Below are 14396 nucleotides of genomic sequence, written 5' to 3' on the forward strand. Positions count from 1 at the left end.
CATTCCCAGCCTGTCTTCTTGTTCATGAAGCGGGTTAGAAACATCTACCTCATAGAGAAGTTGTCAAGAAGCTCAACGATGCAGGTCAAGAGTTAGAATTGTCTCTAGCATACAGCAGGTGTTCAGTTAATGGTCATTGTCATTTGCATAGAAAATGCTTGAAGTGACATTTGTCTAACTGGTCACTGGGAGTTATTTTGGTGGAAGTGGGTAACAGGGATGGAATTAGGTTTGAATTTGTTCCAGCAGCATGTTATACTTTTGTTAGCTGGAAAATAAGATCAGAAGATTTAAAAATCTAAGAGAGCGAGTGATTTATAATGTGATCTCTTTGATGGGTTTCCTTTCAATCTTACTAGGTCATTTTACTAGAAACATTTTAATTTTGTATGCAGTTGTCTGGTTCTTGAGAGACGAGTGTTATGTTTAATTCCTTACATTCTTTGCCCTCACCAGGGCTTTTGCCCTGGTGGCTTACGTGGAATGAAGGAGATAAAGTATTTTAAGTCCTCACCTTCTCCTCTTGCCATCATTCCTTTGTCCCTCACATAGATTGACAATGAAGTGTGTCTGGTCCTTTGAATTCTGGGCCAGATGTGCTTCAACTGCACCCCTGAAGCTTAAAGGGAAGGGCGATTGTGAGTAGTCTTTGAGGCACTGTAGATCACACCCAGACTTGTTTGTCCAACCTACGGCTGAGTTTCTTATGTCTGTGCAGTGGTTTTGAGGAAAGCAAGGAATGGCCAGTGTAGGGTATTGAAGGCCCTGGAGTTGCGTTAGTGTGGCCTCCTATGGACATGTGACTCGAATTGTTGACACTGGAATCTGACAAATGATGGTGAGAATATCAAAGACTAAAGAAAGCACACATGTCAGTGGTTTTCCTTTTATTAAAGAGGAAAAATACCAAGAAATGAAAGAGAGAATCTATGTCAGTAAATCTTGAGGAAATTATTTTCTTCCTGGTTTTGAGAACTATATGCAGTTGGTTGGTTTTTTTCTTTCATCAAGAATTTGTTTATGAATAAAGTTTAGGCTGTGGTGGTCCGTTTATCAAGTTCTCCTGACTGAGATATGGGTCAGCTTTACAAGGACCGCTGCCCAGCTGGTGTGTGCGCAGGTCTGTGCCGGATCCTGGCAGCCGGACCCGACAGCCTCCTATTTACCCCCTGGGCTTTCTGCGGTTTCTTGTTCCTTATGAGCTTGGAGGTGAAAAACCTTCTTGTAGGAGTTGCTTTTCAACAGAGGTGTGTATTTTCTGTTTTTTTTTTTTTTAATTATTATTATTATTTTTATTTTAAAGTAAATCTCACTTGCTAACCACTGAGGCTTTCTAAGAATGTTCTTCTGTTTGGCAAGTTTCCTTGCTAGTTTATTCTGCCTCTTTTGTTGTTTTCCTGCAGCTGACATTTTCAGGACAAAATGACTCCCAAGCATCAGTTTCAGAGTTCAAAAGACAAAGAAGAAAATTTTATCTTCTCCCTCTGATACACATTAACTTTGGCAAAGCTTCACTCACCCTGCTGGGATGTGGGAGACTATTGCAGAGGAAGCTGCATAACCAAATGGATGGTCTGCCCTGAAATTGCTTTCACACACACCTACCCCCCTTACACACACACACATACACACACACACACACACACCTATTTCCCTTACACACACACACACACACACGCCCACAACACACACAACCCATAGATCCCAGGGTTGGGATAAACTCTCAAAAGTTGCCTACAGTTCAGATACTAACTCTTGCCTGCATTAAATATGCCAAGTGTTTTCCAGAACCAGAAGGTTATTAAGTGCATCATTGTGCAGCTGTTTCAACAAGCCCTCAAGCCGGCAACTAGGGGAAATAAATCCCAGAGAGAACAAGCTAAACTGGGCAATTGCAGTTAAGTTGCAGCAGGTTGAGTGTTCAGCTGATGTGTGACTTAATATTCTCAATGAGGCATGGATGGAATAGTGTTATTCTGTACTTTTCCAACTACGAAGCCCGGGAATAAACAGTTCTGATACATCTGCCTCCTCCCACACCCCACCCTGCCCCCTGATTGACAAGAGGTTAGAAGGTTTTACTTCCATACTAGTAAATAGCTGTGTGACTTTAACCAAGTCATGGACCATTTTATTAGTAGCTAGGCACCTTGAAAACTGGGCACTGTGCTAAGTGCCAGGCACTTTTTAATGTAATCCTTTCAAGAACCCTATGAGATTCTAGGTATATCTTGTTTTTATGAATGAGAAAACTGAGGATTAGAGCAGGTTATGGAGTTGGGGCTCACACCCAAATTCATACAGACTCTGAAGCTGCCTGTAAACTATAAATCTGCAACACAGGAAATCTGGCATGTGTAGTATTTCTAAACTTGTTTGCCCTTAATACGTCGCTTTGTATACATGTAAGCATATATGTAGAGAGAATAATAATTGACTGCCTCTCAAAGGGAGATGTTGATTCTCCCTTGGCATAGTGGGAAAATTTAACACACCATTCCTAGTAGTTGTAGTTGATATAGCAAAAGGACAAACAGTGGATACAGAAGCTTAACCTAGTGGACATGGCTAGAACACAGCTCCTATACCTGGAGCATACTTACTCTTAAGCATACACGGAACATTTATGAAAATGGCCATGCTCACCCATCAGTAAACTTTAAAAAGCCAGTATCATATGAGCTACTTAAAAAACCCCGAAATTAGTTAAGCTAGACATGAAAGATGGAAAGAGAAGTAAGTTTCCCAGTGCTCTGTGATTGTGAGATGCCCTTCTATTCCTTTTGAGCATGCAGACCCCAGCTGGGAAGAGTTCGCAGTCTCGTGGGACTGACCGGGATGGAAGCTGAGCAGTGGAAGCTGAGCAGTGGAGCACTGAGTCTGCTGTGGACCACCCTAGGTTTACTGGGGATTAGATGCTGCTCCTCTTTCCTTTTGAGGGGCTGGGGCTGGAGGGCTGTTTGACATGGGAACTACTCTGCTTTTCACTTAGGGCTTTTATAAACATAAATCCCCACCCTTCCACTCTCTTAGGAGGGACAGTCCTGAAAACCACCTGGGACTCATTGTTGATGGGAATTCTGGGCTTTTCTAGCATTCCTGGGCCCCAATAGCATAGCCTTTTCAACACTGGGAATTAACATGTCTTATTGCTACATAAATTACAATCATTGGCTTTCAAAAAGCTGTGAATAGGAGCTTTGTAAAAGGAGAATTTTCTACTCCAAATTTTTCTCTTTATTTAACAGTCCCATCCTCAAATGGAGTGTGTGTGTGTGTGTGTGTGTGTGTGTAAAGCAGTTTTGGTTTCCTTGTTGGAGCTCAGTGGTGCTGAGACAGTGTAGACAGGGAGTGCTATGTGTGTCCTGGAATAAATGCCAGTGTCTTCTCCTCTCTGTGCTTCAGATTGTACCTCAGACATCAACCTTCAGTAGACTCATGAAGAGTAGGTGAAATTATGTATTTTGGACAGCTCTATGCCTGGCATAAAGACAGTGTCAGTAAATGATACCTATTCAGAGTGCAGTCACCTACAACTTCATTCTTCATTAATTCAGACACATAGCCTAGACTTTGCAGTCAGTTGGGTTGCATTCACACATGCATTATATGTTTGCTTTTATTCATTTATTCTTACAGATGTTTAAGAAACTGGTGTAGGATCTGGAAGTTCACGTTGGTTTCTACTGTTCATGATGAGTCTCCTAAGCAGGTGAATAGAGAGGAGCTTAGAATCAAAGGATTTAAGTTAGAAAGGATCTTCCTTCATTTTGTGCTCCAGAGAGGGGAAGGCCCACAGAATGCAAGTCATAAAGGTGGCTAGCCAGGACAAGAGCACTGTCGCTATAGTTATCGCCATTCTCTTCACTGTGGTATCTGTGTGCATCGACTTGTGTCACAACATCTTTATGAGAATACTGCTGCTCTTCCAATGTTACATGCATGTAAGAAATCTGAGGCTTAGGGAATGTACAGCACTTGCTCAAGGCCATGTGGCTTCTGCCCTGTTCTGCCTGGTTGCAGGTCTCGCCCTCCTATCCAGAGACCTACACTGCCTCTTTGATATGTTTAACCAACTTATTAAAATTACGTTGCTAGAGGTAGCTATGTGTGTCCTAAGGCGAGGGATCTTCTTGCTCAAAACAAGGATCATGTATAAAATGTTCTCAGAACTCTCTGGAATGTATGCCAGTCTCTTAAAGGTGATTTAAAACCAGCATGGGATTAACTTGTGCATACAAATTTATGTGATTTGGTTTTACTGGAATTTATTGAATACATCCCATGTTTACTTCTTTTTTTTTTTTTCAGATTTAATGTGTTTTATTGATTAAAATATTACATTTGTGCCAATTTCCCTTCTCTCTGCTCCCCTCCACCCGGTGGCCCCCCTCCCTCCAGTTGTCCCCCCCTTTTAGATTATGTCCATTAGTTGTGCATACAGTTCCTCCCAACCTCTCTCCGTCTATTCCATTCCCTCCTACCATGATCCCCAATTCCTATATCATCTCCCTCCCTCTCCCCACTCCCCCTCCCTGTTGACCTCCCCCCAATAGGCTTCCCGTACCCACAGTTCCTTTTCCACTCTCGTTGCCTGTTTAGTTTGCCTTTGTTTCATCTCCCTAGCTTCTGTTTCTTAAACCAGTCCCTTTAACATCTCATATAACAGTGGTTTGGATCTAATGAACTCTTTCAGTTTTATTTTGTCCTGGAAACACTTTCTCTGTCCTTCTATTCTGAATGACAATTTCGCTGGATAGAGTATTCGTGGTTGTAGGTTTTGGATTTTCATTACTTTGAATATTTCTTGCCAGTCCCTTCTTGGCCTGTAGGGTCTCCCTTGAGAAGTCAGCTGATAGTCTAATTGGGACCCCTTTGTACATAATTCTTTTCTTCTCTCTTGCTGCTTTTAAGATTCTCTCTTTATCTTTAATTTTTGACATTTTGATTATAATGTGTCTTGGAGTGGTTCTCCCTGGGTCCAGTCTCTTGGGAACTCTCCTTGCTTCCTGGACCTGCAAGTCTATTCCCTTCCCCAAGTCTGGGAAGTTCTCCTTTATTATATTTTCACTCAATTTTTCAAGTTCTAGTTCATCTTCCTCACTCTCTGGCAAACCAATGATTCTTATGTTGGGCCTTTTATAGCTGTCCCAGAGGTTTCTGATCCTCTCATTGTTGCTTCCCATTTCCTCTCTCTGCATTGGTTGACTGCTTGTTCCTTCTCCATATTCCAGTTTGTTGAAATGAACTCTGGATTTTTTTTCCTCACCATCTGTCTCGTATGTGGTTTTGTTCCTTTCGTTATGAATGTTTTTCGCTTCTTTCTTATCTTTTTCCTGCTCTTTTGTGAATTCTGTAAGCCACCTGATAACAATGGCCCAGAACTGAGCCTCTGACAGGTTTCTTATCTGTTCATCTGTCAGGTTCTCTATCTGTTGCCTGGTGAGCTGTGCCACCGGGATTTCTATAGTTGTCTGCCTCATTTTGACAGATGCGTTTTGTTTTCTTGGGCCGGCTGTAGGGGGCAGTGCCTGTGTACGCGTCACAATTCAGCGACCGGCGCCTGTCCGCAACCTATTTCGCAGCCCTGTGGTGCTTTCTTTGGGGGCGGGGGTCCAAGATGGATTCACACAGTTATTCAGCTAGGAGACCGGGATCCGTCCTCCCGCCCCCCTGGGCCTCACTGTTCAAGGCGATGCGGTGGCTGCTTTCCCCAGCGCTGGGGTCGCGCACCGCCAGGGGCTTGACGGATCCGGGATTTTTCGCCGCCCCGCCGCTGTCCCAGGTGCGACCGCAAACAGCGCTGCCCTCTTTAACTCTTACCTGCCCGAATGGCACCGCTGGTTTATAACTTCATATGTTGGGCTTCCGTGTAGTTTTATTTTCTGGAATTTCTAGTTATCCTTTGTTTTGAAGTAGTTGTATTCCTCTCTAGTTGTAGAGGGAGACCTAGTGTGTCCGTCTAAGCCTCCATCTTGGCCGGAAGTCCCCATGTTTACTTCTGAACAGTGGTTTTACACTGGGTCCCTGGGTCTCCCTTCACTAGGTCTCTCCTCCCTCATATTCTCTCAGGCCATTGGCAGAACCATACTTGAGGTTAGTACTATCCTATGGGGAATTTGGAAACATGGCCATCCTTGGAATCACCTGCAGGGCTTTTAAACCTAAAACGCTCAGGTCTCTGGAGAATCTGATATAATTGATTTGGGGTACAGCTTGCACAGCAGGATTTTTAAAAGCTCCCTGGGTAATTCTAGGGTTTACCTAAGATTAAAAATTACTGGATTAAATAAATAGATCACTTAATTTTTTTCTCTGTGTGTTTTACATTTATTTTTTAATTTCCATTTAATAACTTGTGTGTGTGCATGTATGGGTTTTGACAAATGCATAAAGTTAGAAAATTGCCACCATGCTAGTGATTCCTAGCATCTGGTTTTCATAAATTCTCTTTTAGAGTTTTCCTCCTTAAAATATAAAACTGAAATGCATGGCCTTCATTTGATATTTATTACAACTATCAGGTTGGTCCGACTTTTTTAAAAGAAAGTTTTAGGTAGTATTTATTAAATTTGTACCTCTTCTTATAATTAATGATGTCACAGTGACTAATTTATACCTTATTTTTTCAGATTATCTAAGTATTGTTCATAATCATCCACAATATTTGGACCTATGTTCATCCCATCTAAAGACCACTTTAGGAATGTTTTACTCTATGAGTTTCATAAAGGTGCCAATGCAAGTGCAGCAGCAAAGTCTATTCAGAGCACTTATGGGGACAGTGCAGGGACTGAAAGAAGTTGCAGGAGGTGGTTTTCCCATTTCCGAAGTGGGGATTTCAGTTTGAAAAACAAGCCAAAAGAGAGTCGTCCAAAAAAACTTGATTCCGAAGTGTTGGAAGCTGTTGTCACAGAAAACCCCACCGTTACCTCTAGGGAACTTGCAGAACAATTTAACGTAGCCCATACGACCATGCTACTGAAAAGGATCGGAAAGGTTTCAGTAGTTGGAAAACGGGTCCCACACGAACTGTCTCCAGAGAATCTGCAACAGCATGTTGCTTGTTGTGAATCATTGCTTTTGTGACACCTTCAGGCACCATTTTTAGGTAGTCTTGTTACAGGTGCTGAGAAGTGGGTCCTCTACCATAACGTTAAACACCGCTGATCGTGGATCAGTCGAGAAGGAGGAAGAGTTCAACAGCCAAGAGAAGGACTTCATCCAAAGAAGATCATGTTGAGTGTATGGTGGGATACAGAAGGAATTGTCCGTTACGAACTGTTAGACAACAATCCAACAATTACTGCTAATCTTGACTGTGAACAACTTCATCATTTGAAAGCAGCTTTGAACCAAAAGTGACCCTCCTTAGTCAACAGAAAGGGTGTCATCTTCCATCACGATAATGCTTGTCCTCGCACAGCTCGACTCACCAAAAATTTCTTGAAAGAGCTTGATTGGGAAATATTGCTTCATCCTCCATATTCTCCTGACCTTGCTCCTTCTGATTATCACTTATTTCGGGGACTACAGAACCATTTTGATGGTCTTAGGTTGACATCAAGAGAAGAGGTTGAAAACGAGTTGGATTCATATTTTCATTCAAAACCTAAAGAATTTTACAAGCGTGGCGTTTATAAGCTAGTTGAAAGATGGAATGAGGTTCTAGAAAGCAAAGGACGTTATGTTAATGAATAAATATTTTCATAATCATGGGCTTTTTCATTTTCAAAATAGACCTCGAAACCGGACATTATTTTTGCACCAACCTTCTATTGTTGTTGTTGTTTATAATTGCTGTCACTAACTGAAATCCCACATCTTAAAATATGTGCAAATTTTAAAACTGTTTCCTAGCCCTTATTTGCTATGCAGCGGTATATAGTTTTGGGGAGCATTTATAACAACAAATGCCGAGGCCACACCCGAGACCAGTTAAACCAGAAACTCTAGGGTGGAGCCCAGGCATTGGCCTTTTCAAAGCTGCCCAGATGTTACTACTACTGGGCAGCCATGCCTGAGAACCATTTTTCTGGTTCTTTCATAAAGTACCTCTGGGTCAAAGGTCATGGATCATATCAAGGCCCATATCCCTTTTCTCAACTGTAGGTGCTTCTGATATTTCATCTTTTATTTCATGGCCCCAATTTGAGTGCATAGTTGGAAAGAAGAATTCGAGAAAAATGACGTCAGTTAACAAGAATGGTTAAATATTGTTCATACAGTTTGTATTTTTGCCTTCTTGCAGTGAAATACTGTCAATTTCTACAGCACATTAGTTTGTTCTTTCCTCTGTGGGCATGTGAGCAGTGTTGTAATCATGCAGGTGGTAATGGTGCAGCCTGTGCGGCAGCAGTGGGGCGGTTCTCTCAGTGATACCCCAGGCTTATTTGTGCATTTATTGTGGGAGTGAGGAAAGCATTGGATGGGTGCTCTCTGCTAGGCCCTGCAAAGTCAATGGGACACTTTCCTGACATCTGTTTCCAATAATAGATGATATAATTGTGTTTTTTAAAGATGTTTTCTAAATAACTAGTATTCAAGATATACCTTCACCTCTAGGACTAACAGCTCTTTGATATTCAGAGGTTAGGGCCTAATTTTCCTGCAGTGTTTATTTAATCTAGAAGCTTACCTGGAGGTGCTCAGCTTCTTGAAGTGGGGTACAGTAATGCCTTGCTTTATAAAAAGCTTTTAAAAATGCTTTATAGAAGATCATTTCACTAGATGCTTAGAACACGCTCATTTTATGGATGAGGAAACTGAGGCTCAAAGGAAGAAATGATTTACTTGCACTTCCCCTCTGCTGGTTCTTACTCTTAGTCCAGAGTCTTAGATGGTTTTACCCAGTGGTTAGGTTCAGCCAAGAAGCTGGAGGATGATGACAAGTTTACCAAGGACAGTTTTAAAGGGATGGTTATATCAAGTTCAAGCCTGATGGATGGCCTTGCTCCTCTACTCAGGGGCGTTTTCAGTATTAAGAGCCCAGATTAGACATTGAATCAGGTCATCCTTTTATTGATTGATTGATTGATTGATTGGTATTGTGGAGGTTCCTACATGTCTTGACCATTCGCTCCTTCAACAACTGTTTTTCCCCCAGGCCTTAAAGAATACCAGCCTTTTCTTTGTTTTGACTATTCTAATACCACCTCCATTTATCAAGAGTTTAAGGATAACAGTAATTAATGGCCATTTGGTACTGAGCACTTCTGCCCCATTAGCCTTTATTCTTATAGGACTGCTGCAAAATATTATCATCAATATTCTGTATTAGATGTAACATAATTTGTCTAAGGTCAATGAATAAATTATTTCAGAGTTTTGGAATAAAAAGGCCTTTTCAGGGGCACGTACTTATAAGAGCAACTTCTGTCCCCAGTAGTGGCCTTGAGGGGTCCTTAGACATTCTTCCTCTTTAGTTTTAGATTTTAGATCTTAGTTTGATTTTTACATCCATTCGGTTCCATGTGCACTTACTACAAGGCAAAAAGAGGTTAGTTCTACCAGTAAATTAGAAGGTTAAATCCTCCCCTCTAACTGCTTTCTATGTGAAGAAAATTATCCCTATTGGACAGACTTAGGCCATTTGTGAATCAATAAACCTAGGACTGTCACTGTGAAAAATTATTACAAGTTCTAAGACAAATGGAATGCTTAAAAAAAGATCTGGGGGACAATATATCTGATTTGATTTACTCTGGAGAGAAGTTGAGTGCTTTATAACCTGCTGATTACCGTAATAAAACATCTGTATTCTTTAGGGGAACATAAAGTGACAATAGACCTTAAAGTACAGTATCCTGTAACTTACTTCTGGTGAGGGATTTAGGGTGATTCAGTTGTGATTTGCAAAGAAAGAATACCAGTGGAATCTAAATTTTAAGGCAAACCTCAAGGCAGAAACCATAGCTTCCGTGCAGGGAAAGATTTGATGTCTTCCTCTCTCTGGTGCATCAACACCCCCTACCCACCCTTAGTCACACAAACACCTTAGTCAAATTCTAAGCAAATCTCAAGGCAGTGCTGATAGGGAGATACACTTTCTCAGAAGCATTTTTGTTTTTATACATGTGTGTAGGATGTTTGGCATGGAAAAGGTTGTCCTGTTGTATGATGTGTATGCCAAGATTGCATGGTGGGTAGGATTGGTAGGTATCTTGACCCACTGTGTTTCAAATAGCTCTCTTGATGGTGAAGGTGGCATTTCTAACAAATCCATTGCTGAGTGGAGTCAGGTCCTGAAAAAGGCATCTCACGTGATTGGATGTTAGTGCATTTTCAATGAGAAGAGGATGTTTGAGAGATGAGGAGTCTGCAGTCAGTTTCAGGCAAGGGCCCAACAGTGGATGTTATTCAAGTCAGTGTCACTGTGAAGGGCATGAGCAGGGTGAACACAATCATGTGTATCAAATACCTGAACACTAAGATGAGTGGGCACCTGTGGAATTGGAGGGAGGGAATTTCAGTGTATGGTAGACATTAACCTAACAGGCTCAGTACCTCGGTGGATCAGTCAAACATCCAAGCATTTATTGGCCAGGAAGCATTCCAGAAAGATTTAAAGTTTAAGGTGTGCTTCCTGCTATCCATTGGGCCATTGTCTTACTCTTTCATTGGTTTGTTTTGTTCAATAAACATTACCTGAAACCCTACTATGGGCTAAGCCCCCCTGTTAGGTATTGGAGACTAGAAAATGAGCAAAAGTGCATTTTGACTTAACTACTAGACTTTCATCTGCTCATTATGTAGGTATGTATAAATATTCTTCCTCAAATTTAGTACAGATAAGTTCGCCATTGTGTCCATTAAACATAAAAAATTTAAACTAAAAAATGATAAACGTCCTAGCCTTCAAGGGAGCACTCAGTAAAATTGGGACTGGGGAGACATAAGAACCAATCACTATTAAATGATATGGTGGCTGTGCAGAGAGAGATGTGCAAAGGCATTATGGGAATCCAGAGGTGTGGTACCCAGCACAGTTTTGGGGTCAGATATGTTATCACAAAAGGCCTTCTGAAGGAGGTGAGGAAAGGAATATTAGCCATAATCAGGCTGCTTGGGGACCCTGGCATGGAGTTTTGAGAGGGAAAGCTTTTAGACAAAGTGTAGGAGGTGAGAAAATCCTTGCAGAAGAGAGGGAGCTGTACTTTTGGAACTCCAAGAAGTTCAGTATTGTTACAGTATTAGTAATGGTGACATACTTGACAGATAAGAAAGTTCCAGAATGTTGTAAGCCTTTGTGCCCAAGGGCAGCAGTTTGGATGTAATCCTGAAGGGGGTTTAGGCAGTGAACTCACAGGGTCATAGTGCATGATCTAGTTGGAGAAACAAAATTAATATACTCATGGAAAAAATCAAGGCATTCAGGCAGTAACAGTGCCAAAATACATTTGTGGTCCCTAATGGAATTTTTGGAGGAAAATAGGGCTTTGGAGATCTTTGCCTAATTTTTTTTAATGTGGCAGCTGAACTCTGCTATCCCATCAATGTTTGCTGCAGTTACTGTTGATGACAGAACAGGGATGGATGCTGTTCCTACCCAGTTGAAGGGAGACTTACATGCTCTAGGAACCAGGCCATAAGTTTATTAAGTCAAAATTAAGCGGTTGACTCGAGTTTTTGCCTGGGCTTGCTGACCTGCTGGTCCTTTCCTGGCATTGCTGGTGAAGGACAGTGAAGAGCAGCAGGGAGCAGGAGTACAGAAAAAGCAGGAGTCTCCCTGAGTAGACATTTATAGCTGTGTTATAGGTAATTAGGTTTGAACTATTCTCTCCACCTTTTCGTATGCTTGAAATTTCTTGTAATAACTTTAAAAATGGCAAGAATAAAAGCTTCCCAGGTATTCGTGAGAATTAAATGAGACTAGACACAAGTGAAAAGCTGTGCTCAGACATTATCGACTGTTGCTATTATTGTCTGCTGTCCTGACCGAATTTCACTTTGTCTTCTCCAATCAGTTATTTCCTGCTGTTGACTTCCTTGGACCTTTCTGTTTCCAGCCTGAAATTTGTCCTGGCAATCTTGGACAATCTGGTTTTTCTGGCTTTGACCCTGGATAGTACTTGCACGGACATGACTATATCTCTTGCTTTCTCCAGCTCATCTTGCCAAGGTAACCACCTCTACTGAACCTCTACTGAACCACCTCTGCAGTCCCAGGGCCTACCCCCAGGTCAGTGTACTTGATTGGAAACCTATTTTCCCAGCTACCCTTTTGTGTGTTGGAGGTGGGGGGGGGGTGGATTGAGATGGGAGGAGAATTGATAGAAGAACCCAAGAGTTAAGGATTTTAACTTCAGTCCTAGTTGATAGGCTTAAGCCATTAATGTATGTGGACTGGAATGCAGGACCTACAGGACTCCAGGAGCAATTCAGCCTTTGTGCCCCAGGGGGTCTGCAAGCATTGCAGTGGTATCTGAGCCATTGTGTTCTGGGGAGGATGCAGATAAAGAATTGTTGCTCAACAGCTAAAGACATACTAGGAAAATTGCAACCAGATTGCAACTCTTATCTGATCAACCTTTTCCCAAACCCCAGAGGTTAACTACCCTTTGTTTTCCTTCTAAAAAGGTTGGCTTGAGATGAGATGTTAAGATGGTTTTTAGGGTACATAACCTGCCATCTTCTCAGATAGCCTGAATAAAGTGCCCATAAAGATTCAATCCTTGTCTCTGCTTATTGGTTCTGGTAGTGACAGGCAGCACAAATGCTGACTTTTCCAGTTTCAGAATGAGCCAAAGTCAACATAATTGATGATAATCCCCCCTTATACAGAGGATGGCTTCTTGAAATATTTTGGAAGACTTAGATTTTTATTACGTCATATTTTTATTTGTTTATATAAGTGTGTATGTACAATTGTAAAGTCTGTGACTCTTTGTGCCCATTGTCATTATCATATATTTATTATAACTTTAAGGATGTTTGTTTTCATTTTGTATTAAGCCTGAATTAACAGTGACTTTCAACCTTTTTATGTCTTTACTTCTAGGTACTCCAGATGATTTCTTAGATTGTAGATTACTTGTAAATAATTTATTTACTATACTAGGTGGAAAGGCTATTTAAAGAAGAATATTTAAGACTTGTTAAGTTCCAGGTAGTATACTAGGGCCTTTCTTGTCCCTCATTGATCTGTAAAATATCTTTTTGAAGTAAATGTCTCCATTTTTAGTTTTCCAGTGTCATACACCTAGTACATACAGAATTCCTTTGGCTGTAAGCTAAAGAAAACCTACCCCAGACTGCCTTGAATAATAAAGGGAACTGAGTTGTTCTTGTAACTGAGAAATCCAGCCATGGGATGTATTTTGGGTATGGTTTGATCCAGATTCATGTTAGTATTAGGGGTCTAGTTCTGTGCCTCTGGTGTTCTTCCAGACCCAATGTTCTCAGAGATATTGAGGGATCATGTTAAGTTTTTTTACACTCCTCTCTCAGCCATTAGAGAAGTTATGTATAGTCTTCTATATAGTAATTATGGGTGTTCCTAGAGTTGGTTAAACTCCACTATAACCTGATGTTCTATATGTTAAATAATCCAGATTCCAAATTCCTTTAAAATGTTCCCGATGATTGGATAAAGAAAATGTGGCATATATATACACAAAAGAATATTATTCAGCCGTGAGAAAGGAAATTCTGCCATTTGCAACAACGTAGATGAATGGACCTTGAGGGCATTATGCTAAGTGAAATAAGTCAAACAAAGAACAACAAATACAGTATGATCCCACATGTGGAATCTAAGAAAGCCTAAGTCATAGAAACAGAGAGCAGAATGCTGGTTGCTTGGTCTGGTAAGTGGGGGAAAGGGGAAGATTTTGGTCAAAGGGTACAAGTGTTTAGTTGTAAGATATAAGTTTGGGAGATCTAATGTACACTACAGCAACAATAGTTAATAATACTGTATTAGGTTTGAAAGTTTGGAAAAACAATCCTTGTTTCTCTAGACCTTTTAGAATTATTGTGGGACATTCTTCCCTGTAAAGGTGTTGACTGGGTGGTCCAAGCCCAGCTTGGTGCCTCTTCCCTAGTAGCCCCTTCCTCCTTCAGCTCACTTCACCCCTTCCTCTGGTGTTCTCTACCACCATGGGGCATCTGTATATGCAGCCATCTTTTCCTGGGTCTTTCCAAAAGATTGTAAGCCATGATAACCAGAAAGGGCCTGGGGTTTATTATGTATTCCTAGAACAGCTTGTCACCATAGATACCTGGGAGGAAAACCTGCACAGTGTAGACAGGAAGGGTCATGTTTTCCTGAAAATGACAGACATGAATGCTGCAGCCTTGTAAAGATTCTGGGCTCTGATCTCTTTGGAACACATTTTTCATTCCCTGGAGCACCCATTCCTAATTTATCTACCATCAGGCCATCTTACACTTTA

At 41.2% G+C, this 14396-nt stretch overlaps 1 protein-coding gene across 1 annotated transcript in view; it reads left to right on the forward strand.

Annotated features, from left to right (window-relative positions):
* TLN2 (talin 2) overlaps window positions 1-14396 on the forward strand; it is a 426734-nt gene that overhangs the window by 114574 nt on the left and 297764 nt on the right. The window contains exon 5 of the mRNA XM_090270695.1: window positions 12108-12181. The gene's annotated coding sequence lies outside the window, so the exon portion shown is untranslated. The remainder of the gene's footprint in view (window positions 1-12107; window positions 12182-14396) is intronic.

This window comes from Furipterus horrens, unplaced genomic scaffold, assembly GCF_987537825.1.
Source record: "Furipterus horrens unplaced genomic scaffold, mFurHor1.1.pri manual_scaffold_3, whole genome shotgun sequence".
In the NCBI taxonomy this organism is placed as follows: domain Eukaryota; kingdom Metazoa; phylum Chordata; class Mammalia; order Chiroptera; family Furipteridae; genus Furipterus; species Furipterus horrens.